This window comes from Aethalodelphis obliquidens, unplaced genomic scaffold, assembly GCF_003676395.1.
Source record: "Aethalodelphis obliquidens isolate GAN/ISIS:26980383/991018 unplaced genomic scaffold, ASM367639v1 scaffold5, whole genome shotgun sequence".
Classification (NCBI taxonomy): Eukaryota; Metazoa; Chordata; class Mammalia; order Artiodactyla; family Delphinidae; genus Aethalodelphis; species Aethalodelphis obliquidens.
In genome coordinates, this window is record NW_020837949.1 from 430,670 (window position 1) to 456,193 (window position 25,524).

Consider the following 25,524-nt stretch of genomic DNA (forward strand, 5'->3'; position numbering starts at 1 on the left):
GTGTGGTTCTCCTGGAAACACTCATGGTCACATGTTAAGTGACATTTTCCTTTGTTAGTTGTGGTAAGTAGGTGACTCCCATGTTAGCCAAAGAAACTTTGGGCTAGAGGTGCTGACGTGTGAAACATCAGGGCCTATAAAATGCCCTCCGTGTGTGATGTGCAGAAATAAGGAAGCTGTTGAGGGTTTTGTGATGATCACTTGGCGTTAACTCTCCTGTGCGGAGGTGGGTAAGAGGGCATTTGGTTTACTTATTTTGTGTTTTATCTGTTCTCTCCAGTCGTATTGACTGTGATTCAGAAAACACAAACACACGCCCTCTCAGCCTGTGTGACTAATAATGGTTTCCGTGAGGGCAGCCGGAGGGTGTGATGGGCTGGGGGGGATGAGCTAATAGTTGTAAAACAGATTGGGGTGATTTCTCTTTCTAATTTAATTAAAAATGATCACATAGTGAAATGGTGTTTTCCTTTTGGTATATGGTTCTACGTATAGATTCCAGTGACAGGAGGTAGCCCAGTTCCATAACCCCAACACTGCCCCGTGCCCTCCCTCTGTCCCTTGAACCCTGGCAACCCCGGGAGCACTCTACATGTGGCTACCTGGACGCCCCCGAATAGCTTTGATAGGTAAGCGTTTCTATCTCCATTTCACAGATGGAAACACTGAGACTTGCAGTGGCTAAGAAGCACGCTGTAGGACACCCAGTGCTGGGATTGGGTCCTGGGCCTCTGACCTTTTCCAGCAGATGACCCCAGGATGGGGCAGGGACACCTCTGTAGGATGCAGGTCCCAGCAGAAGGATTCTGTGTGACGTTAGAACTTGTCCCTCTAATTCCACAAGAACAAGGACGTCTGGGGCGGGGGACATTGATTTTCCAAGTTGGGATTTGTTCTGAGTGTCAGATTCAATTATTTGGCTAGCTGTTCTGGAGAATTTTGATGTTTGGAAGTGGATGACTTGTTTCTGGACACCTTTAGCCTTCCCAAGATGGCAGGAGTGCAGGTGCCACCACAGCATCACAGATTGATGTGTCCATAAACTCTGTTCAGAATGCCTCTGGGTTTCCATCAGATTTTTAAAATGTAGTAATACCAACACCAAAGAAGCTAGCTCTCATTTGAGACTTGTTACACCAAACGGTATACTTCAGAGTAAGGCACGAAGGAGGGATTACTTTCATAAGAAAAACTTAAGAGTAGGTTCCGTCTAAGCTTGACATTTAGAGTGGTAGACAGGCAAGGGATGGGGCATTCTGGTCACTCATTATTCTTTCCTGAGGTGTGCTGGCAGGTAAGAGAATGAAGCTTCCCTCATGTGACATGAGCAGTCTGTGTCACCTCGTGGTCCTAAAAGCCCATTTTGCAATGTCCTACGTACAGTACAAAGGATGTGTTTAGAAGTTTGTTTGGCGGAAGGAATTTTCAGAAGAAAGGCTGACCTGGCTGCCAAAGGGAAGAGGGCTTGACATTAATGGTACAAGTCAGTTCTGACTCTAGCAGTGAAATATAGTCAACTCATAAATGGACGGAGCAGCCACTAAAGTTGGCCCTGGGAGGCTGATGCTTTTTCCATCTGGGGCTGTGGCTTTAATCCAGCTCAGAGCAGTAATTAACCTGAGGTACGGCTTGAAGCCAATTCAGTGATATGTATGTTCCCTGAAATAGCTGGTATTTTAATGGCACCAGACGAGGCAGACCAGCGAAAGAAAGCACAATTTCTCCATGGTGGGTGGGAATGGGAATCTGGAGAAGAAGTGGTGCAAGTTGCCGTCCCCCAGCCTTCCCATCTCAAGCCGTCTTCTGTCCTGCAAAGGCACATCGCTTTTACCAAAAAATACTTCGGGTCTTCTTGAATCTCCTTTTCTGCTTTTGCCTGAAAATAGGCCAAAGTTCACATCACCAGACTTCCATCTGAGCTAAGTGTTGCCTAAGCAAAACACAGGGAAGTCCCAGGGTCAGTTCCAGGAGCCCGGGGCCCAGCCTTGTGCCTGAGCCTTCCCCAGCCTCATACTGTCTCCCCAGGGCATCCTGGTCCCTGATTCCATGACATGGTCCACGTTGAACCAAGAGAGGATTCCAGTAGTTTCCAAACACATGGTGGGGACTGAGTGGATATGGGTCCAGGACACAAACTACAGGAGAAAAGATACCATTTCAGGGGGGCATGTGACTGACTGAGGGCCTGCCTCATCTTTCCATCTGGTAATCTTTACAGTTTGCACGCACAACAGGAGTCAAGAGAAATGAAAGTACTTCACCTAAACCACTCTGAATTTATACCATGATAAAAATGCCAAATTCTTTGTGTGTTTGAGAAGATTTTATGAGATGGTGGGAGAGCCCTTGGTAATGGCAGTCCTAGTTGTAACCTTACTTGTTTTTAGAAGCTCCAGGTTTCTCCAGCTTGGTGGCCACACAGGGTGGAATATTGTTATCATTGAAAACAGTGCGACTTTGCTGAGTCCAAGTCTCAGCTGAACTGACTACTGAGGTTTTTGCAAAAGCATTACCATTTAAAATAGTAATATCGGGAATTCCCTGGTGGCCCAGCGGTTAGGATTCCGTACTTTCACTGCAGAGGGCCCGGGTTTGATCCTTGGTCAGTGCACTGAGATCCTACAAGCCTTGTGGCACGGCCAAACAAACAAAGTCATATGATTTATGTTTTCTAAGAAGCGTATTTAAAAAACAGTCACCAGCCCAGCTAGAATGCATTCCTCATTATATTGTACCAATGAGAACAAATAACGGTGATAACACGTCTGCAGGTTACGTCATCCCTTCAAAGAGCTTCAGGCCCTTGCATAAAAGAAAGAGGGCGTAAATAATAGTCACACGAATTCTGACACGTTTGAGTGGAGAGTGGAATAAAAAGGGATGGTCCATACTCTTTTCAAACACAGTAAACACTTCCTTTTAAATAATATTTGATATTTGATAAATGCAGAAATCAGAGCACTTTTGGGGGTATATTTGACATGCCTAGTTGGCACTGTTTTTAAGTGTCTGGATTTTTGTCTCGTCACCGAAGCATAAACATATTTGACGGTAGAGACTGAAGGCCTCACACACCTTGCAGAAACGTTGGGGGTCACACGCAGCACTCGGGACCCAACTTGCTGAGCACGTCTGCCTTCTGCGCCTGACACAACGCACGGTGGCCGCCCTGCGAGGGCACCACACGCAGTGTCCACGGCGGCCCCCCAGTGCCCGGTTCTCGTGGAGAGAGGGCTCCCCCAGCGCAGGGCTCCCGAGTCCACCACCGCCTGCGCCGCTCACCTGGGGATGTTCTGTGCCGCACGGTCCGTCGGAGAAGATGGCCGCGGCGGTGACGGTAGCCGCGGGGCGGGGGCCTCGCTGCCTCCGGGTCCGACTCCGCTGTGTCTCTACTGTGAGCCCTGGGCTCAGGCCTTCGGATTTGGGACCCGGGGTGCGTGGTCCTGGCACCACCAAGTCCCCGCCGGTGTCCGGCGGTCACTGCAGGCTGTGACCCCTCTCTGCTTGTCTGTGTGGCTCCGCTGGCCACCCCATCCCCGCTCTCCCGAGGGGAGCCCGGTGACTCTGGCCGGTCGCCTGCCCTCTGAACTGCAGTTTGAGGGGCGAGTCTCGCCGCCCCGTGTTTGGCAGGCCTGTGGGAAGGCAGCGCCTTCCACCTGCGTGGGCTGTCGGATTCCTGCTGCGAGGTATCTGCTGGGCGCTGGTCAGTGCCCCAGTGTGTTCCTGTGCTTTGCTCCCCAGGTCCACCCTTTCTTCCCCGCAGCCTTTCTCTCGGAGGAAGGACGGTGGGGACAGGCGCTCCCTCGCTCTGCGCCTGGTTTTCGTCAGGCTCCTCAGGTTCTGGGGATCCGGCCCATTGGTGGGGCGGTGGGAGGTCAGGAGCTGAGCTGGCTGTCTTCCACCTTGCCTGACCGTTCCTGCCAGGGACAAGCCCTGGTGCCCCGCAGGTGAGCGCGTGTGGCCTGTGGCTCGCTGCCCGGCCGCCCCGCCCAGAAACCTCCCCCCAGGAAGGTCTGACTTTCACCCGGTCCGCGGTCCCTGGTCTCCACTCCGGGAGCTCACTCCCAGCCCTCTCCAGGCTGCACCCCACTCCTGTCCTCGCCGGGGGTCCCGCCGCGCGTCCCTCCCCAGAGGAAACCGCAGCGCGTGTCTGTGGGGAGGGGAGGCAGAGGTGCCAGCGGGATGTCCCGTGGGGAGCAGACGGCGAGGCTGGGGTCCTGGTGGAGTCCTCCTGGGGGGGCACACCCTGGGCCTTGCCCAGCAAGGATTCCAAGTTCTTTGCCCAACTTCTGTGTCACACCCAGGGTCTGGAATATGCTTTTAAAAAAAGACTTTCGGCAGAGTGTAGGTGGAATAGGGAAACTGTGGTATCAGAAGCCAAGGCTTCCATCTCTTGCAGAACCAGGTGTGGGCTGAATTTCTCTCTGACAGGAGCCAGGCGGGGTGCCTGTGCAGGGTGGCCCAGCCCCTGGCTGTGCCAGCGTCTGTTTCCCCGGAAGTGGCCATGCCAGGCCTTGGGTCTCCTGTTTGCTTTTGTCTTGTTTGGGGCAAGCACTTCAAAGGGCACGTCAAGTGCGGATGCTGAAAGCCCAGAGAATGCTCTTTTACGTGAGTTTTTCATCACTGGGAATTTAAGCAGGAGGAAGCATTTTGATGACTTGAGTAAAGAAACCTTTTTTAAATGGAAAAATTATTTTTCAGAATAAAGATTAGATTCTTAGTTTAGTCTACTAGGAAGCCGAATCACTTATTTTCTATCTGTGATAATTTCTTTTTTTTTTAATTGTTGCATTTTATTTTATTTTTTTATACAGCAGGTTCTTAGTAGTCATCCATTTTATACACATCAGTGTATACATGTCAATCCCAGTCTCCCAATTCATCCCACCACCACCACCTCTCCCCCCCACCGCTTTCCCCCCTTGGTGTCCATATGTTTGTTCTCTACATCTGTGTCTCTATTTCTGCCCTACAAACCGGTTCATCTGTACCATTTTTCTAGGTTCCACATGTACGCGTTAATATGCAATATTTGTTTTTCTCTTTCTGACTTACTTCACTCTGTATGACAGTCTCTAGATCCATCCACATCCCTACAAATGACCCAATTTTGTTCCTTTTTATGGCTGAGTAATATTCCATTCTGTATATGTACCATATCTTCTTTATCCATTCGTCTGTTGATGGGCATTTAGGTTGCTTCCATGGCCTGGCTATTGTAAATAGTGCTGCAGTGAGCATTGGGGTGCATGTGTCTTTTTGAATTATGGTTTACTCTGGGTATATGCCCAGTAGTGGGATTGCTGGGTTGTATGGTAGTTCTAGTTTTAGTTTTTTAAGGAACTGTTCTCCAGAGAGGCTGTATCAATTTACATTCCCACCAACAGTGCAAGAGGGTTCCCTTTTCTCCACACCCTCTCCAGCATTTGTTGTTTGTAGATTTTCTGATGATGCCCATTCCAACTGGTGTGAGGTGATACCTCATTGTAGTTCTGATTTGCATTTCTCTAATAATTAGTGATGTTGAGCAGCTTTTCATGTGCCTCTTGACCATCTGTATGTCTTCTTTGGAGAAATGTCTGTTTAGGACTTCTGCCCATTTTTGGATTGGGTTGTTTGTTCTTTTAATATTGAGCTGCATGAGCTGTTTATATATTTTGGAGATTAATCCTTTGTCCATTGATTCTTTTGCAAATACTTTCTCCCATTCTGAGGGCTGTCTTTTCGTCTTGTGTATGGTTTCCTTTGCTGTGCAAAAGCTTTCAAGTTTCATTAGGTCCCATTTGTTTATTTTTGTTTTTATTTCCTTTACTGTAGGAGGTGGATCAAAAAGTACCTTGCTGTGATTTATGTGAAAGAGTGTCCTTCTGCTGACTTTGTTTCTTCTTCTTTCTCTAGTTCCTTTTGGTGTAAGGTTAGATTGTTTATTTGAGATTTCTCTTGTTTCTTGAGGTAGGCTTGTATAGCTATAAACTTCCCTCTTAGAACTGCTTTTGCCGCATCCCATAGGTTTTGGATCACCGTGTTTTCATTGTCATTTGTCTCTAGGTATCTTTTGATTTCCTCTTTGATTTCTTTAGTGATCTCTTGGTTATTTAGTAACGTATTGTTTAGCCTCCATTGTCTGTGTTTTTTACGTTTTTTTCCCTGTAATTGATTTCTAATCTCATAGCGTTGTGGTCAGAAAAGATGCTTGATATGATTTAAATTTTCTTAAATTTACTGAGGCTTGGTTTATGACCCAAGATGTGATCTATCCTGGAGAATGTTCCATGCGCACTTGAGAAGAAAGTATAATCTGCTGTTTTTGGATAGAATGTCCTATAAATATCAAATCTGTCTGGTCTATTGTGTCATTTAAAGCTTATGTTTCCTTATTAACTTTCTGTTTGGATGATCTGTCCATTGGTGTAAGTGAGGTGTTAAAGTCCCCCACTATTATTGTGTTACTGTCGATTTCCTCTCTTACAGCTGTTAGCAGTTGCCTTAGGTATTGAGGTGCTCCTATGTTGGGTGTATATATATTTATAATTGTTATATCTTTTTCTTGGATTGATCCCTTGATCATTATGTAGTGTCCTTCCTTGTCTCTTGTAACATTCTTTATTTTAAAGTCTATTTTATCTGATATGAGTACTGCTACTCCAGCTTTCTTTTGATTTCCATTTGCATGGAATATTTTTCCATCCCCTCGCTTTCAGTCTGTATGTGTCCCTAGGTCTGAAGTGGGTCTCTTGTAGACAGCATATATATGAGTCCTGTTTTTGTATCCATTCAGCAAACCTGTGTCTTTTGGTTGGAGCATTTAATCCATTCACGTTTAAGGTAATTATTGATATGTATGTTCCTATGACCATTTTCTCAATTGTTTTGGGTTTGTTTTTGTAGGTCCTTTTCTTCTCTTGTGTTTCCCACTTAGAGAAGTTCCTTTAGCATTTGTTGTAGAGCTGGTTTGGTGGTGCTGAGTTCTCTTAGCTTTTGCTTGTCTGTAAAACTTTTGATTTCTCTGTCGAATCTGAATGAGATCCTTGCTGGGTAGAGTAATCTTGGCTGTAGGTTCTTCCCTTTCATCACTTTAAGTATATCATGGCTCCCTTCTGGCTTGTAGAGTTTCTGCTGAGAAATCAGCTGTTAATCTTATGGGAGTTCCCTTGTATGTTATTTGTCGTTTTTCCCTTGCTGCTTTCAATAAGTTTTCTTTGTCTTTAATTTTTGCCAGTTTGATTTTTATGTGTCTTGGCATGTTTCTCCTTTGGTTTATCCTGTATGAGACTCTCTGTGCTTCCTCGACTTGGGTGGCTATTTCCTTTCCCATGTTAGGGAAGTTTTCAACTATAATCTCTTCAAATATTTTCTCGGGTCCTTTCTCTCTCTCTTCTCCTTCTGGGACCCCTATAATGTGAATGTTGTTGCGTTTAATGTTGTCCCAGAGGTCTCTTAGGCTGTCTTCATTTCTTTTCATTCTTTTTTCTTTATTCTGTTCCACAGCAGTGAATCCCACCATTCTGTCTTGCAGGTCACTTATCCGTTCTTCTGCCTCAGTTATTCTGCTATTGATTCCTTCTAGTTTAGTTTTCATTTCAGTTACTGTATTGTTCATCTGTTTGTTTGTTCTTTAATTCTTCTAGGTCTTTGTTAAACATTTCTTGCATCTTCTCTATCTTTGCCTCCATTCTTTTTCGGTCCTGGATCATCTTCACTATCATTATTCTGAATTCTTTTTCTGGAAGGTTGCCTATCTCTACTTCATTTAGTTGTTTTTCTGGGTTTTTATCTTGTTCCTTCATCTGGTACATAGCCCTCTGCCTTTTCATCTTTTGTATATTTCTGTGAATGGGGTTTTTGTTCCACAGGCTGCAGGATTGTAGTTCTTGCTTCTGCTGCCTGCCCTCTGGTGGATGAGGCTATCTAAGAGGCTTGTGCAAGTTTCCTGACGGGAGGGGACTGGTGGTGGTAGAGCTGACTGTTGCTCTGGTGGGCAGAGCTCAGTAAAACTTTAATGGGCTTGTCTGCTGATGGGTGGGGCTGTCCCCTCCCTTTTGGTGTTTGGCCTAAGGCGACCCAACACTGGAGCCTACCCGGGCTCTTTGGTGGCGCTAATGGCAGACTCTGGGAGGGCTCACGCCAGGGAGTACTTCCCAGAATTTCTGCTGCCAGTGTCCCATGGTGAGCCACAGCCACCCCCTGCCTGTGCAGGAGACCCTCCAACACTAGCAGGTAGGTCTGGTTCAGTCTCCTGTGAGGTCACTGCTCCTTCCTCTGCATCCCGATGCACACACTACTTTGTGTGCGCCCTCCAAGAGTGGAGTCTCTGTTCCCTCAGTCCTCTCGAAGTCCTGCAATCAAGTCCCGCTAGCCTTCAAAGTCTGATCCTCTAGGAATTCCTCCTCCCGTTGCCGGACCCCCAGGTTGGGAAGCCTGACGTGGGGCTCAGAACCTTCACTCCAGTGGGTGGACTTCTGTGGTGTAAGTGTTCTCCAGTTTGTGAGTCACCCACCCAGCAGTTATGAGATTTGATTTTATTGTGATTTCGCCCCTCCTACCGTCTCATTGTGGCCTCTCCTTTGTATTTGGATGCGGGGTACCTTTTTTGGTGAGTTCCAGTGCCTTCCTGTCGATGGTTGTTCAGCAGTTGGTTGTGATTCCGGTGTTCTCGCAAGTGGGAGTGAGAGCACGTCCTTCTACTCCGCCATCTTGAACCAATCTCTGTGATAATTTCTAATGGTTGTTTATTCCTAACATATCATAATGAACTTAGATTTTAATTTACCCTCATCATAGAAGATGTGGATGCGTACATACAGATGTATAACCAAGATGGTGTAAATGACATGGGTGGTGTGCTGAAAACCATTGTACGGAATTCATATGACAAGCAAATGTCTAGGAGAATGGACCAATGCAATATCAAAGGAACAGTCTGGGAATGAAAACCTTGTTAGTAAAAAATATAGTAAGTGTGTACGGGTTAAAGAGTATCGATACTTAGCAATGAAACTAGATCCTGCCTGGTTACATCTGTTTTGTCTCTGAGAAGAAGTAGTTCTGAAGGAATATGTTGATTTGGTGCTATTCTGAGAAGATGAAAATGTGCAGTCAAGCTGAAAGTTTGGATATTTATGCAGATGTGCCTGTTCCTATTCTCCAAAGGCTTTGAGGGAGTGAACTATAGATGTAAAACCCATGTTAGGGTGCTAGGAGACTACATTATTGACACATCAGTACATTAATTAAGCAGTCTATTGGTGATGTTAAAAAATGATATGTTTGGTCTAAATTGATATTGTTGAAGAATATGTAGCATTTGTTTAATGATTAAATGTTTTCCTTAGGAACTCCTAAAGAACATCAGATATCCAGGGTACATTTAAAGTCAAACACTGGGAAAAAAAGAATGTTCCAGATTGTTAGAGGTGATCTTACGTAAAATAAGATGTTTCACAAAGATTGTAGAAGATTAAATGGGTCCTAACTCCAAAATCAAAGCCTTGTTTTGAAAGATTCGATGTGGGTACGGGTGTACGTGTTTCAAATGGTGTAATAGTTCCTCCAGTATATCAAAAGCTGCTGCTTTGCTGTGTAAAATGAATAAAGGGGGAAGAATATGTCCTTTGAAAAAAGGCGGAGGGTTGTTTTAAGTTTCCCCTGGAGAAGCGGGTGTGCAGTTCCTTTATGTAACCCAGTGGTTTTCCACTGGGGTCTCAACTGTCTTGGTGACATTTTTGGTTGTCCCAGCTGGGGTGGGAGGTGTGCTGCTGGAACCTCCAGAGAGGGGGCTGAGATGCTGAATGAATGTCCTTCAGTGCACAGGATGCCCCCACCCCGGAGGACTGGCTGGAAGGTCAGCTGGGCTGGCTGAGGAGCCCCGATGCAGATGGGGGGCTTGGGAGGAGCTGCTGGCTGTGTGCTCACCTGCAGGAGAGGGAGAGGAGGGCTGATGGGGGTGGCAGAACAAAGTGTAACACAAAGAAGTCTTGTCTCCTCTGCATGCCCTCCAGTTCTGGTGCAGTGACCGGGGACCTGCCCTGAGAATCTGACCCTGTCACTGTTCTGCTGGAAACCTCCCCTCATGGACGTGGCCCACGCCATGTGTATGTGTCCATGTAGAGGTATACACGTATGTGTATATATATTTGCAAATTACCTACATGCTCTACTGAACTTATGCTTATTATAAAACAAATTAAAAATAAATTTAAAAGAATGAGAGATAAAACGTTGCCAATGATTATTATTGTCGAAGGTACAAAAACTTTTTTTCCTCACTAAAATTATTAATATTGTTTCAGATGCTTACTTTTTAAATGTCTTTTCAGTCTCAGTGGCTTCAGGGTATACCTGCTGTCTCAGGGCACAATGTGCGGTTAGAACAGTGTCCACCATTAACGATGATGTATGTAAGTCCATACGTGAAGAAGTCTGGAGGGTGACGTTCCAGCTTTCTGACTGCTTCCTTGTTGGGTCTGATTAAATTGCCATTCCTTTGACCTCACTGTGTCTGAAGAGCTCCTACTAGGAGAAGTATCAGCTCATCCCATTTTCTGTGATAGTGTCGTCATTAACAATCCATGATTTCCTTGCAAGAATCCCTTCAAATCTGATTCATATTGTGTTTAGTTAAAATGGATCATCAATCACGTCACCGGGCACACGTGAGCGGCAGCACATCGAGAGGACCGGTGGAGGGTGGTCCACCCTTCTGCACAAGAGCTCCCGGGCCTGTTTGCCACAGACCTCGTGCGGCTGCAGAGTGAGCCCATATATCAGAAACACTTAGTTTTAAGCCAGTATAGTGGTGGGCATATCTGAATATATACACTCAGTCATATTTGCTGAATAAATGAATGAGCCAATTATAGACTTTGAGGCTGGAAAACATTCCCTGGTCCAGTTTCATCAATTTATAAATAACTTCTAAGTAAGGAGGTTCAGACCTGGGGATGTGGTGATCATGAAGCCTCCCAGACTGACCCAGACAGAGCCTGAGGAGGGATACGGGGGGTTCTCTTGGTCTGGAAGTCTTCACGGGCAGAATAAACAGAGACATGAAGTGTGGGCGAACACTTGCTGGAAGTCGGGACACTGGCCCGGTTATTCTTCCAGACTCCCTTCCAGTTACTCTGGGATTGGACTCTTTATTTTCAGAAGTGATACTTTTGGGGACTTCCCTGGTGGTGCAGTGGTTAAGAATCCGCCTGCCAATGCAGGGGACACGGGTTCAATCCCTGGTTGGGGAAGATCCCACATGCTGCGGAGCAACTAAGCCCGTGTGCCACAACTACTGAGCCTGTGCACTAAAGCCCGTGAGCCACAACTGCTGAGCCATGTGCCACAACTACTGAAGCCCACGTGCCTAGAGCCCGTGCTCTGCAACAAGAGAAGCCATTGCAATGAGAAGCCCACGCACCCCAACGAAGCGTAGCCCCTGCTCTCTGCAGCTAGAGAGAAAGCACGAGTGCAGTAACGAAGACCCAACGCAGCCAAAAAAAAAAAAAAAAAAAAAAAAGAATGACTATTTTTCACAAATACACGTAATCTTCTTGTGAAAATTTCTTGACTCTCTGAACCTCTCTCTGGCCTCATCAGCACCCAAAGCTGATGTTCGTGCGTCTCCAGGAAGCAGATTCCCTTTCTTGTTCCCACCCCACTTCTCTGGGTTGGCATCAAAAGCCAGTGAAATACAAAGGACTGTTGATTATCCGATGACTAATTCCTATCAACTATTCTTATAAAAGTGGGACGAGGGAAGGGAATACATTTCTACATTATAAGCATCAGATTTTCTTGCTACTGTTCATTATGCATCACTCTAACCTCCAGAAGAACACTTTATAAAATTCAGATTCTCATTCTAAGAACATTTCAAAATGAGTGAATGACTAGTCTTCAGCTTAGAAAATGTCAGGAAGTGAGGTTTGCTTATTCAGTTGGAATAAAATGTAAATCACTCAGAAAATATAAACTCACATGTGGGAGCTTCCTCTGCCGGCATCAGTCAGTGGGCTGAATGACCCATACCATGCTCTCATCTTCATCTAGAAACCACCATTTTCATGTTAGCTTAATTGCTTTCCACTGAAGACCAAATCTTTGCCAAAGATTCCAGAGGGAGTTCTGTGTCCATTAGTGGTGGACTGAGGCGTTTGACTAACCCAGTAGAACACAGGAGAATCTGGACAAGGGGTAGGAGATAGAAAAAGAATCAGAGTGAAGAGTTAGGGGTGGAACTCTGGGAGAAGATGGATCAGAGCATCAGCCAGTTCTGGGGAGGGCTCCCTGCTTCCCAGGCAGGGGTCCTTGGAGTGTCTCTGAGGTGCCACTTGGGACCCAGTGGGCTGTGGACAAGAAGCGGTTCAATGGAGAGAGGACAGGCCTCGCAGGGACAGAGGTCCAGCTGCGAACCATCTTATCCTGGCTGGATAAGGCTGTCGGGGCCCTCAGTCCTTAGTCACCAGACGGAAGCCAGAACCAGGCTTCTCTGGAGGAAGGCGACGTCCTTAGAGCTTAGAGGCAGCGCCACAGCTCACATCTGTGCCCAGGACTAAACAAGACGACAGGCCACCTGGAATGGCTTTGAACTGTGTGGATCCACTTACACGTGGGTTTTTTCCGATTAATACGTTACACTACGATCTGTGGTGGTTTGAATCAATGGACGAGGAACCACGGATACAGAGGCCCAAACGTGGGACTTGAGCGTCCGTGGATTTTGGTGTCCATGGTGGGTCTTGGAACCAATCCCCCCGTGGATACCAAGGGACAGTGGTACATTTTGAGGAAAATTTAGATATTTATCCTTTGTCAGGTTTCTCTATTCTCATTATGAACACAGAGTGTTGGTTTTCCTCTGAACTATACAGTTAGCCATGTAGAAAAACCTCTTACCGCTGCAGTGGACTGAGCACGTACTGTGTGCCAGGCCCTATACTGGGCACTGGACGTGCAAACACAAACAAGTCAGTGTCTCCCTGCCCTCCAGAACCTTCCCTGCCTTCCCAAACTGTTACCACACCAGGTTCAACCAAAATGCGGAGACGCTGAGGTTGGCAGCAAAGAGAGGGTTTATTTGCAAGGCAGGCCTCTCCGAAGGCAAGGGGCTCGGGGGTATCTATGGGATAAGAAAGAAGGACGGCGGTCCAAAGCCTGGGAAGCATGGGGAGGGTGGAGAAAGGTGCTTGGGAAAAGGTGCGGGGATCGTAGTTCTGCGCAGGTGTAACTGGGCTACAGGCCTCTGCATGTTCAAAAGGTCACTGAGTGGACACTCGTGCAGGCCCAGTTGGAGGGTTGGTGGTCCTATCCTGTCTCAACCAGCTCAGCTCAAACTAGGCGCAGCTGATTCCAGGTTCCTGGAAAACAACTCAGGCAAACATCTTATTGTTTAGGCTACGTGCTGCTTGGAGGACATGCAGATCCTAAAACGACCTGGATTAGTGAAGGCGGGTGAAATGGATCTGACTAATTGCCCGTGGTTTCAGAGTGTTCCCTGTTCCCAGAACCTCTCCTGCCCTCCAGAACCTTCCCTGCTTCCAGAAGATCACCGGGGCCTCTTTCCTGTAAATTCCCAGTGCTTGTCGTATAACGGAATTTTATTTAAGTTAATTCACTTAATAACTGGAGAATTTTCCATGCCGCACACATGTTGTTGGTTTGGGAAGTCCTTATCTGGAAAGGGCTTCCCGTGTGAGAAGACCTCCATGTGTAAGTACTACATTTTTTTATTCCATAGATATTTATTTTGTTCTGTTTCCTAATTCTTGCCAAGAAATGGAAGTAGCACTTACGAAGTTGACGTTTACCTTTTGGGACCCTGAAGAAATAGGTGTTTCCCATGTTTCTCATTAGCTGTGCTGACGAACACGGGCCTTACTAAAAAGTAACAGCACGCCAAAACAAACAAAAATCCCAAACCCTGCAACAGGTGGAATAAAAGAAGCGAAAGAGGGACCCGATTAGAACCTGAAGACTCTGCAGGCGGAGTGTCAGGTCCAGCTTGAAAACACACCTTGCAAAACGCTTTTGTATGAACGTGGGGCCCCAGGGCGGGCGTCTGGAAAGGCAGGGCTCCTGCGTCCTGGCCTTCCTCCCACCTGCTCGTCCTTCAGGGCCTCTGTGATTTGTCTGGGTCCTTTGGGGCTTTGCACGGGGTAGCTGCTGGGCTGAGAGAAGGAAGCTCTTCTGTAAATCCCTAACGGAGGAGCCGTCCCTAGAAAGATATAAACGTCTCAGCTTCTGTGCTATGAATTGTTCCCTTGGCCACGAACTACCATTGACCTCAGTCTAGCAGTTTATAAAGTGTTCCGTGTATCAGCGCTGAGTGGCTGAAAGGCGACCCATCCTCTTTAGGCGCCTGTGCTGACTGGCAGTGAGTTCAAGGGCCTGTAAGGATATTCTCGATTTCTCTGCTCTGTGCTCTCTGCATGGCTTGTGTTTGGAGTTGACCTTGGGCTTCTCTGGGCTGTGTCCTAAATGAACAACTAGGAAAAACTGGAAGTGAAGCGTTTGTGGAAAGGAAACGAGAGTGAGAAGGAGGGGTTCTTGTCTAGATTTGCACACTTGGTGGTGCCGGCAGGGGTGTGAGCGCTCAGTTGTCTTGTCCTGACCGCACAGACCAACGTGTGATGTTCGGCGAGTCGTGACCTTCTGGTCCCACGGCCCAGGCTGTGAGTGGACAGCATCTGAATCTGCGGCAGATTTGTGGCCCGGAGTTGTGAGCTTCCTCTCTCTGACAGCTCTGGTTTGGCTCAGAGGCTACCCCTGTTTCTGGTATGTGGGGCTTCAGGTCTTGGGGCAGCACCCCTGTGATAAGACCTGGCGGAGCAGCCCGGGTCCTGAGACCTGAAGACAGTGAAGCCAGAGAGGGAGGCGGGGGTCAGGGCAGACCCGGGCCTCCTGCTTTGTGAGTGAAATGCCCTGGAAATGGGGCTTATCACACACGGTTTGCAGCTCTGGGGCAGGAAGGCAACATTACTCTGAGCAGAGGCTTCCTGATCTTTTGAAGCAGGCTTTTCCCATCGCTCTTGTCCTGGCCTGCCCTGTTTGTGGGCCTGGTGCTCTGAATTTTCTGACAGGAGTGAGGTGCAAGGTGGCATTGGCGGGCTTAGAATTCAGACTGACCATGTGTGCTCGCTGCTGGAAGCAAGGGGGACAGCAGCGTGGTCTGGGCCAGTGGGAAGGACAGCCAGCGCCCGAGGGGCTTCTCAGGCGGTGCGGCCACCACGGTTCCTTGGGTCTCTGGAGAGGACGCCTCCTCTGTAGCAAGAACGGCGGGGGCGTCAGCATCACACACACACACACACACACACACACACACACACACCCCATTCAGTGTTCCCAGGCGGCGGGGCTGGGTGCGCCCTCTGTTTTGTGGAGGCCCAAACTTGATTTCTTTCCAGGCTGCTCAGTGAAGATCCAGTTCTTGGAAGTCAGTCCACACTCCCTTACAAAGCGCGATTTATAGCCCGAAACCTTGAGAGGCCGGGGGACGTGCACCCCGGCAGTGACTGGCATGGATCATTTCCCCTGGGCTGCCCCGAGGACCGGGTCTGAGCACCTGGTGGGGGCGGGGCAGACCTGACATCCCCGGTGCCAAAGGGACGACGAGTGACTCGTTTCCATCAGGTCAGCTCTATTCACTTCGAAAGACTTAAAAAAATTTATTATATTCTCTTTTTTTGTTGTTAGTGATTTTTCTTTTAAGAAGTGATTGTGGTAGCAGGTGGTAGGGTTTTTTTCTTTAAGCATTTTAAAATTGGAACTGTAAAGATTTGGCAACTTTGTATCAGTTCTCCAAATTTGAAAAAAATGGTTACTAGTTTGCAGGATTAAAAGAAAACAAATGGCTATTTTAAGGAATGTTTATGGTTTTCAATTTCAGTTTTATTGAGATACAGCTGACATACAGTACTGTGTAAGTTTAAGGTGTACAGCGTAATGACTTGACTTACATATATTGTGAAATGATTACAGTAAGTTTAGTTAACATCCATCATATAGATAACAAGAAAAAAAGAAAAAGAAAAAAATGGTTTTTTCCCTGTGATGAGAACTTTTAAGGTCTACTCTCTCAGCAACTTTCAAATACACCACACAGCAGTGCTCCCCAAGGCCCCTGCGCTGAAGCAGTATTTGTGTGAAGTGTGACAGGTGAATGAATGAGCTGCTCCAGAAGCATTTGTTGAGGTATTTGTGGTAAGTATCCCAAATTGTGCAGTGTAAGTGAGGCATATATGATTGACACACTGCAGATTCCCTCAGTATGTTGGAAAAAGGAAATCGAGACTAAAAGTTGTTTTTTCTCTCAGACCAGGGACCCCAGAAGGAGTTATTTAATGTCCCTATCATTAAATTATCTGTGAGTAACGGAAAAAAAGTAAGGGGTTTCACGCTACTATGAGTGACCAAATTATCCACTTTGTCTGGACCTCAGTTTCCCTGAGGTCCAGGGAAACTAGATATATGCATAGGTATACAATTTATAAACAGTAGTTTTTGATGAGTAAAGGGAGTCCCCCCCCTCTGCACATGTCTTAGTGGCAGTTGTGGGCATAGCTGGCAGCGGGCGGGTCAGCTCTGTGTCCAGGACGACCTGCATACCCACCCTGCACATCTGGGCCGGGACCTCTCCAGAGCCTCCCCTTCCCCGAGAGCCCCCATGTCTCTGCTCCTCCTCGGAGCACTTTCGGCACGAAGCGCCCGCCTCTCGCCTCCATCCGGAGGCTGTCCTTCCTCCAGAACTTTCATCGGTTAATCAACTTGGATGTTGGGTTGCCGGCTTCAGGGGTGGGCCAGGCCGCTCAGCACAGGGCAGGAACATGTGCGTGTGTCAGATAATGAGCGAGCCTGGAGGTCTGGAGGGCGCCCACGGAGCCTCAGCCCTGGCATTTTCCATCGCCATAATGAAAAGCCTTCCTAAAATAAATGCTGCCTGGGTAATGTCTGATCTGTTCCGTTTGGAGGGGGAAATGCAGTCGCAGGCACAGCGGCCTCAGCCAGCATGTTTGTCACAGTGACAGGACAGCCTGGCGAAAGCTCAGGAATCTTCAGGCCTAGAAAAGATGGGAATAAACACCATAAATATCCAGGGGAGCACAGGGCAAGATACATGTCATTCATTCAGTTGGATGAAGGCCATTTGGCTTCCGTTAATTTCTGATCACTTCCTTGGTTTTCGTGTTTGCTAAGGGACCGGCCACGAGCAGGGCTGTCTGGTAACCTGCAGAGACCAGGGGAGCTCTGCCCTCTCCCACCAGGAGAAAACCATGTCTCCTTCGGAGACGTTTGAAGGGAGGAAACCCAGAAGCTCAGAAAGGACCCCAGTTTCGCTAGTGCTCGGCCCCCCACCCTTGAAGGTCACGAGCACAGGGATCGGGTGTCCTGGGGTTCAAGGTCGGGGCTGCCCGTGCCGGGCGGCGGGCCGTGGGGCTGTGCGCTGACCTGGAGAGGGCTCTGCGGCGTCACGGGTGACCCGCTGTCTGATGCTTGTCTTGGAGACTCGAGGACCCAGCAGGACCTTCTGACGGCTGTGGTTGATCTTCAGCGTCTTCAAGACGGTTTATAATCTCAGGGAGAGCTTTTCAGGAGGAGGAAATGGCTCAGACGCAGGGAACTTCTTAGGGGATGGTGCTGTGGTGGATGCCTAGGTTGGGGTCCATGTGAGGGGGACTTGGCGGTGAGACAGCAGCCAGCTTGTCCCTGTTTATTGCGTGGAGTCCGCTGTCCTGTGAGGGGGACTTGGCGGTGAGACAGCAGCCAGCTTGTCCCTGTTTATTGCGTGGAGTCCTGACATGACAGAGCGGCGTCGGGACCCCAGCGGCCAGGTGTCTGCTCCCGGGGGCTCCACTTGGACTCTCGGCCGAGGCCGGGGAAGTCTGGCGTCCAGTTAGGGGCCCTCCCCACACTGGGCTTCCAAGGGAAGCTGCACTTCTGTGGACGTGGCCACTTAGTGCCGGGCCAGGCGGAGCCTGATGGCCCATGGGGTGGAGATGACCGGTTGGGTGGGGGGTGGCTCTCGGCCATCTGCAAAGCTCCCCTTCCGGATGGCTGTATTGGAAAGTTGCTTATTTAGCTGTTTTGACAATCTATGTCATGTAGCCACAAATATTGCCTGTATGAACCGTGTATTTGGAGGTAAAAGTTAACCATCTGAAAGTTAACACTCGCCAGATCCCGTTCCCCAGACCGGATGCAGCGTGGGCCACCTTCTGTCCTGGGAACCTCATGGTTTTAGAAAGGGGGAGCCTCATGCCTGTTTGGTCAGGCCTCGCCTCTCTCCCCAGGATACGGGGTTCCAAGCCCCGCACAGCCCCAGGGCTGCGGCAGACAGGATGGGCCTTGGACCTGGGTCTCCCTGTGGTTTCTCCCGAATGCAGATCCCATGGAGAAGCGAGCACTCGCACGCAGGCGCGATGTGGGCCCCGCTTGCCCCACGGCGCAGTTCTTCTCGGGTTGGCACGTGCTTCTCCTTGCTCCAGCAAGACCCTCGTTCTCCTTCGTGTCCCTGGCTGATGTAGGTCATGGAGCCTTTCCTGGGGCTAAAGGACTGGCGGCCTGCTGGCTGAGCTGGTGCTGTCCGGGCCTCACCTGCCCTGTAAGTAAACACGTGCCAGGTGCAGCTAAAGCAAAAGGTTCTAAACGGAGATGGGGGACACGGTGGGGGGTGAGGGGATCAGGGCGGGTGCCCCGGGGGGCTCAGCTGGGACGGGGCAGGCGGGAGCCTGGCAGCCACACACAGCCTGGCGTCCTGCGGGCTCGCCACCCTGGGCTTGGGTGCTGCTCATGTGCTCGTTCGCCTCCAAGCCTCACACAGCACAGCGGGCACTGGCGGGGGCGTGGGGTGCCCCACCCTCATGCCCTCTTGGTGGGAGTAGAGTTGCTTCAGCTTTTGCAGTGATGGTTGTGCAAGGATCTTCCCTGCTGCATTTTTCTGTTACAAAAGGATACTAGAGGGACTTCCCTGGTGGTACAGTGGTTAAGAGTCCTCCTGCCAGTGCAGGAGACATGGGTTCGAGCCCTGGTCCGGGAAGATCCCACGTGCCACGGAGCAGCTAAGCCCGTGTGCCACAGCTACTGAGCCTGCGCTCTGGAGCCCGCGAGCCACGACTACTGAGCCCGCGTGCCATGACTACTGAAGCCCACGTGCCTAGAGCCTGTGCTCCACAACAAAGAGAAGCCACCGCAATGAGAAGCCCACGCACCGCAACGAAGAGTAGCCCTGCTCGCTGCAACTAGAGAAAGCCTGCGTGCAGCAACAAAGACCCAGCACAGCCAAAAATAAATAAATAAATTAAAAGAAGAAAAGGATACTAGAAACAACTTACTTTTTCATATTAAGAGACTGGTTAAATGTATGCTGTATTCGTACCACAGAATCCGCAGCTGTTAGAAAGAATGAGGTGGAAGAGTCTTTGGAGCTTTGGCGAATGATACTTGGAGTAACAGTTAGCTCCCATGGAGAGCTTGCCGTGTGCCTGGCACTGCTCTGCCCTTTATCCTGGTCGTCTTGTTTAGTCCTCGCAACGGCCCTGTGATGGAGGAGCTATTCTGATGCACGTTTCATAGATACACTCAGGCACTGTGGCTTCGGCCCGAGTTCTTAACCATGATAGTAAATAGCCAGGTGTAAAGCATGACCCCACTGGCAGGTTTTAAATATATATACATACAGCCTGTAAATAGAAAAGACCGTTCATTAAAACATAGGAATCTTACGAAAGATGTCACCATCTTTTCAAAGCTTATTGGGGGATGAGACGAAGGGAGGTGAGACTGGGCCTGTAGAGTCCCCCAGGGTCTCGGGCCCCCTTCTCCTTTCCCTGCCACACTTGGGCCTGCTTCAGGCCACGGGGCTCACAGAAGGGGTGTGGCCCAAGCCGACAAGGAGGCCCAAATGTTGGAGACAGGAACGCACGTCCGGTGCTCCCGTGCAAGCTGCCGGGAGCAGCTGAATGCTGTGTGATTAGCTCCATTTGGGAGAGGCGTTCGTTGTAATCAAGTTGTATTTCCAAGGGTTTGCAGCCCAGTTGTTTTTCCAGCTTGCACCAGCTGGGTGTTGGCACTGCCTCACCCAAACTTCAGATTACGAAACATCACGGCCAATTTGCAAACTGCTGTAAGAAAAAGCCTTGCATTTCATTATGCTTTTGGTTCTTCCTGATGCTCCCTGTGTCTGTCATGTTTGAATCCTTCCTGTGTCGAACTTCAAGAAAAGGGCATTGGTGAATAGTTAATGCTGGATGATCAGTCAGTGATTCTGCCGTTTCCAAGAGGCCACTTCAGGCTGCCGCCCCCCCCGCCGCTGCCCCCAGGACTTTAGCTGTGAGTTTGCAGTTGTGCCTTGGTGGCAGGGATTTCAGCTCTTGGGTCACGCCACGCTGGGGGCGCCTTCTTCCTTGCCTGCGTGAGGCAGAGAGGGCGCTCTGTGCGTGAGGGTTTGGCCGTGGTGGGCAATTCCTCTGCAGCCGGGAGGACCGCTCCCTGCCCCAGGGAGCAACGGCTGTGGGAAATACCGAGCTACCAGTGTTTCCAAACCAAGCTTGTGTCCGCTCACCAGACGCGCAGCAAAGCCAGTCTACCGACGTGAGGTTGCAGTGAAGGGAAATACAGTGTCTACTGCAGGGCCAAGCATGGAGAACAGGCAGCACGTGCTCAGAAGACCCAAACTCCCTGCTGGCTTTCAGGGAGGGCTTTTAAAGACAAGGTAAGAGAGAGGGTCACAGGGTATGTGGTCAGCTCGTGCACAGTTCTCTGATTGGTTGGTGTTTTGGGACTCTCAGTCATCAACCCTCTGGTTCTAACTGGTCTGGGGTCTGTGGGCTGGTGGTCAGCAGTTGCCTTCTTCCACCTGGTGGGAGTTTCTGTATCTGCAAAACAGCTCAGGGGCGTGGCTCAGGACGTTATCCATAGCCCTGGGGAGGGACTGAAGGGCCTCGACTCTGTTTTATGGCTAAACTCTTGTTTTGTCTTGCTTGTCTGTTTTCCTTTGTCTCTGCACTTCCTCATTTTTCTGATTAAATTTGCTCTTTGGAACTTGGGGAGGGCCTAGGTGGCTAAACCTTTTTTATAAACGAGGTGGGGGACACAAGGGCGGTGGTCTGTCCCCAGGAAGGCCCCTCAGGGTCCTGCTTGGTCTCACCAGCCTCTGCTATCCACTGATGCTGAGACAGATCAGGGAGAGATCCTGTGCTTTTGCAGGACGTGGTACTCAGTATAAAGAAGGCTTTTTATGTCTTTGGTTTGGTGTTTAGTTAATCTGCTCCATCCACATATGTGGTTTTGAGCTGGGTCCCATCACGTTCTGGCACGGGCCCTCTGCAGCGCTCATCACGGCGTCAATCCTGGATTCCTGCTGCAGGCCTTCCAGCCCCGTGTGACCGGTGGGGTTGGCGGTACAACAGAAGACGCGCTTCGTGAGTTATTGAGCCGGTGGTAACTGAAGAGCTTCCCTCTCACGGTGTCTGTCAGCACGCTGTCCTTCCTCAGGCCTCCCGCGCGAGTGCCAGCACGTGCGGGGAGGGTTGGAGGTGCTGCTGTCAGCGCTAAACGACTGTTTATACGGGAGACTTTACCCTAACGCTGGCTTTGTCTGTGGGAGGTGGAGGGGGTGTCCTAATGCAGACAGGCCCTGGGTGTGACTGTGTTGACTCAGATTTTGTTTGCTGCTGTGGTCAATTTCACGATCACTTCTCGTGCGAAGGGAAGGTGGAGCCAGGCTCTACGCCCCTGTCCCCACCTCAGAGGACGGGGGCTGGAGGTCACGCGAGCCCCTTAGAAGACTCGTGTCCGTCGGCCTCTCTGCTGACGCCCTTGGCACTAGATTTGCGGTCGCAGGTCTCACCCTGTTGAAATGTGTCTGTGGAGACTTCCGTCTGCGGGCGTCCTCCAGGCTCCTCTATCAGTGACCACACTCACCCAAACCGTGGCATTGGGGCCAAGCATGCGCAACGGGGAAACCAGTGTGATTTCAGGCGTGGCATGTTCGCCCCGGGGATATCTGCCTCGTGAGCAGCGTGTTGTCTAAAATGGGCGCTCAAACTGAGACGTTATTGAGTCACCGGGGATGGTGTTAGAATGTGGCTGCAGGTTTGGACCCTCTGGGGCCACGCTTAGAAAGTGAGGTCTGAATCACCGTTGAAGCACTGGGCTAAGCAGGGAACCCCATGTTGCTTGGGGATCAGGAGAAAGTTTGCTTTAAAAGAGAGAAATGAAATAACACTAAAACTTGCTGGACCACTTGGTCTTTTCTTTAAAAAGCCTGGTGTGCGCAAATAAAACACACAGATACTGGAGGTTGCCCACGGTCAGCTGAAGCAGGCGTTTCCCCATCTCACAAAGGAAGGGCTGAGAGCCCCTCCCCAAACAGCTGTCAGGGGCTCATTATCTCTCAGACCTGAGGCGCTTTGCTTTTCTATAGCAGTAGGTGTTGCAAATCTGTGATTTTGAAAAATACCCTGAAGTGTTCATCAGAGCTGTTGCGTTGTTCCTTTTGGAACATTGCAGAGTTCTGGCTTCAGGGAACTGTGACAAAGTTGGACACGTGCCCTGAGCCTCATAATCTTTCTGAATTTTTGCGATGTATTGACTTGGTCAAGTTTACAAGGGGGGGATTTAGTAAAACTAAAACCCAGGGCTCCTGACCCGCAGACCTGGGCCTTTCACCATTCAGCTCCCGTTCGTGGAACACCTACGTGTGCGGGGATTTTACTGGCAGGTGCCAGTGAGCCTTCCTGACGTGGATGAAGGGAAGCACTGAGCGGGAGCTGGGCAGCTGCACTTGAGGCCTTCAGGGCGGGCTGCTTCTGGGAGCGAGAGGCGCCATCACCAGTGGTCTCACTGCGTGGTACGGCCAGGCCCCACGGCTTTGTCCGCTTGCTCCAAGGCCAGGTCTGTTATGGGGCTTCAAAGGTCCACTGTTTTGTTTAGCACTTCCTTGACAACAGCATCCGGGGAACAAACCCAGGGGAAGTCACGGCACCTGCCGGAGGCCACGCAGGGCCCGAGAGGCAGGGCGGCACCCTTGCTGGGGGGTGGCGTGGGACCTGGGGTCAGGGTCACCTGGTGCCACGGGGGCCTCTGGGGGGGACCCCGGGTGCAGAGGGGCAGGAGTGGGAGCTGCCGTGTCTAGGGCAGAGCGACGACAGCCTCCTTTTTAATCCCCACCATCGCCCGTGTTCTCATCGAATCCCAGTAGCCAGTGGGCTCCATGTGGACCTGGATGAGTAGTGGCGGGCCATCCTCCTGGCCTGTGCGGCGGGCGTCCAAGCAGGGCTTTATCTGCGGGCGCTGGGCAGGGACGGGCCGCCCGGCTCCTCCCGGTCTTAAGTTTGGCTCAGCGCTGTTGTCGTAACTGATACCAGGCCGGGGTTTTGTGCGCTCTGGGTTTCCTTCCCGTGGAGTCTGTAGATCTGCCGGCCTTTGGGAATCTGCTGCCTTGCATTATTTACGGAGGAATTGGATCCACAGAGAAAACTCCTGGGGGAGGAGCGACAAGTGTTGGTTGTGGGTCTCTCCCTTCCGAGAGCACACACGAGGTAAACGGACATTTTTATTCAGGGACCGTGGCTTTCCCAGGGGGTCGATTAGCCTTTACGTTTATTGCTGCAGACGGTGCATGGAGCCAAGCACAGCCCTTGACAAGTGTCTGCAAAGCGCTGTGGACGGGGCAGGGCTGTGGGTAGACTTACGGTTGACGGCTCTGAAGGTGGACAGAGGACGTTAGGGTGCAGCGCTGGGGTGAACTCAGTGTTCCCAGAACTCTGCATTAAGGGTCCTCCATTTCCAAGGTGAATCTGCTGTCTGACCCATCAGAAGACCGCTCTGAGGGGCTTGGGTCTTCCAGAAAAGGAAGCAAAAATAAACCAATAAGAAGAAAGTCACCTTTGCCTGCACAGAGGTGAATGCCGTGGGGTGTCTGCTGTGCGGTGAGCAGGACGGGGGACTCTGAGGTTCGCGGGGGGGGAGAGCAGGCGGTTCTGTGCGTTTCCGGCCTGCTTAGCGGCCTGCCCGCCTGCACTTGCTTGGTGGCCTTGCCCTGGGGGAGGAGGGCTCTGGACACGCCTGGGCTGCTTTCCCGCTCAGCCAGTGACTGCCCCCCACGCACGCGTCCTGGGGAGTGATGGTGTGACCAAGTGGCCGCGACGGTGGGAGACACACAGGAGCGCTGATCAAGCCCACGCCCTCCCGGCTGCTGGCACAGGGGGGCACTGGTGGGGGGTGACAGCTGGGGCTTCCATGCAAGGTCATTCTGGCCTGTCTCCTTCCTCCGCATTGGCCCTCTGAGCACCTCAGAGATAATTCATTTCTCCGGGGACAGAGGCTGCCTCTGTCCAGCGAGCACGTGCTTTCAGAGAGTGACGCTGGAGGGCAGCCAGCTGGACTCCTCCAGGGGTCTTTACGTGTTGCTCGCGGCGATTTGTTAAAAGGTCCAAAGCTGTGCTCAAAGCTTGTGCTTCAGGAACCCTCATCTCCGATGCAGGTGGGAATCTCAAGATGCTGGAATGTTCTCTGTATGTGGAACTGAAGCCGGGTCCTCTGTGCCTCTCACCCAAGAGGGTGCAGTCAGTGGCCGAGACTCCCTTTTGCTTTCTCGCTCCAGGAGGACACACCCAGTCCCCAGGTTCCTCATTTCTTGTCACTGTGCCCTGCTGGCGTCTCAGAGTCCCCCTAGAACATGACACAGGCTGGCCTGAGCCTCTGGCCGTGTTGCTGTCCAGTTTGTTGTGGGCTCTCCCTGGGTGTTGGTGAGGAGCTCAGGCTTGTATCTTCTGATCTACTGGATGTTCCGGTAGCACCAGGAATTCCTGCGAGAGTGAGTGGCTGACATGTGCCTTGGAAGTCTACATTTCTGAGTCAGTTTCCTCAAATATAAAACGGGCAGTGCAGTGCCTACCCCATAGGGCCGGGAGGAGTGAATGAAATAACGTGGAGTAACATCGAGCACTGATGGCACTCAGCAGGCTAAATTTATCACCGGCCTGTCACTCAGCAAGCTGGTCAGCTGGAGCTCAGTTGCCAGCTGCTCGGGGTCAAACGTTTTGGCAAAGGCCCAGAGTGCAGATGTTCCAATTAAAATGTAAATGCTTTGCTAACAGAGGTGACACAGTTATGTCTTAATACTAAAGTGAGTGCTGAGCTTCCTGGCAGACAAAGCAAAAACAAAAACTCATCAGATGACGCGATTTATATTTGCCGATCAAAGGAAGCGCCGCAAAGAAATTGAATGTGCACCTTTGTCTTGGCAAAGGCCCCGCCCTGGGCGTGGGAATCACCTTTGAGCTTCTCGTGGGAAAGTTCACTGAAGTGACCTCAGGTCAGAGCCGGGCCCTGAGTGGGAGAAGTGCATCCAACCGCACAGAGAAGGGCAGAGAGGACGCCAGAGGGCCAGGTCCAGCATCACCGTCCCGCTCCTGCGTCTAGCGGAGCCGGCCTGGCTCAGGTGTGTGTGGGCGTCTGACCAGGCTTGGTCTCCAGCTGTTATTACTGCTGAATTATGTCTTGTAAAACCTGAGGGTCTTAAAGGAAAAGGGGGCG

General features: G+C 50.3%; 1 protein-coding gene across 2 annotated transcripts in view; it reads left to right on the forward strand.

Annotated features, from left to right (window-relative positions):
* Positions 1–25,524, forward strand: part of PTPRN2 (protein tyrosine phosphatase receptor type N2) — a 687,992-nt gene that overhangs the window by 4,800 nt on the left and 657,668 nt on the right. Inside the window, exon 1 of one of the 2 annotated variants that reach the window (XM_027101366.1) lies at positions 19,239–20,695. The exons of the other annotated variant lie outside the window; for it this stretch is intronic. The gene's annotated coding sequence lies outside the window, so the exon portion shown is untranslated. Of the gene's footprint in view, positions 1–19,238; positions 20,696–25,524 lie in introns of those variants that run through there. 2 annotated transcript variants of the gene reach the window in all.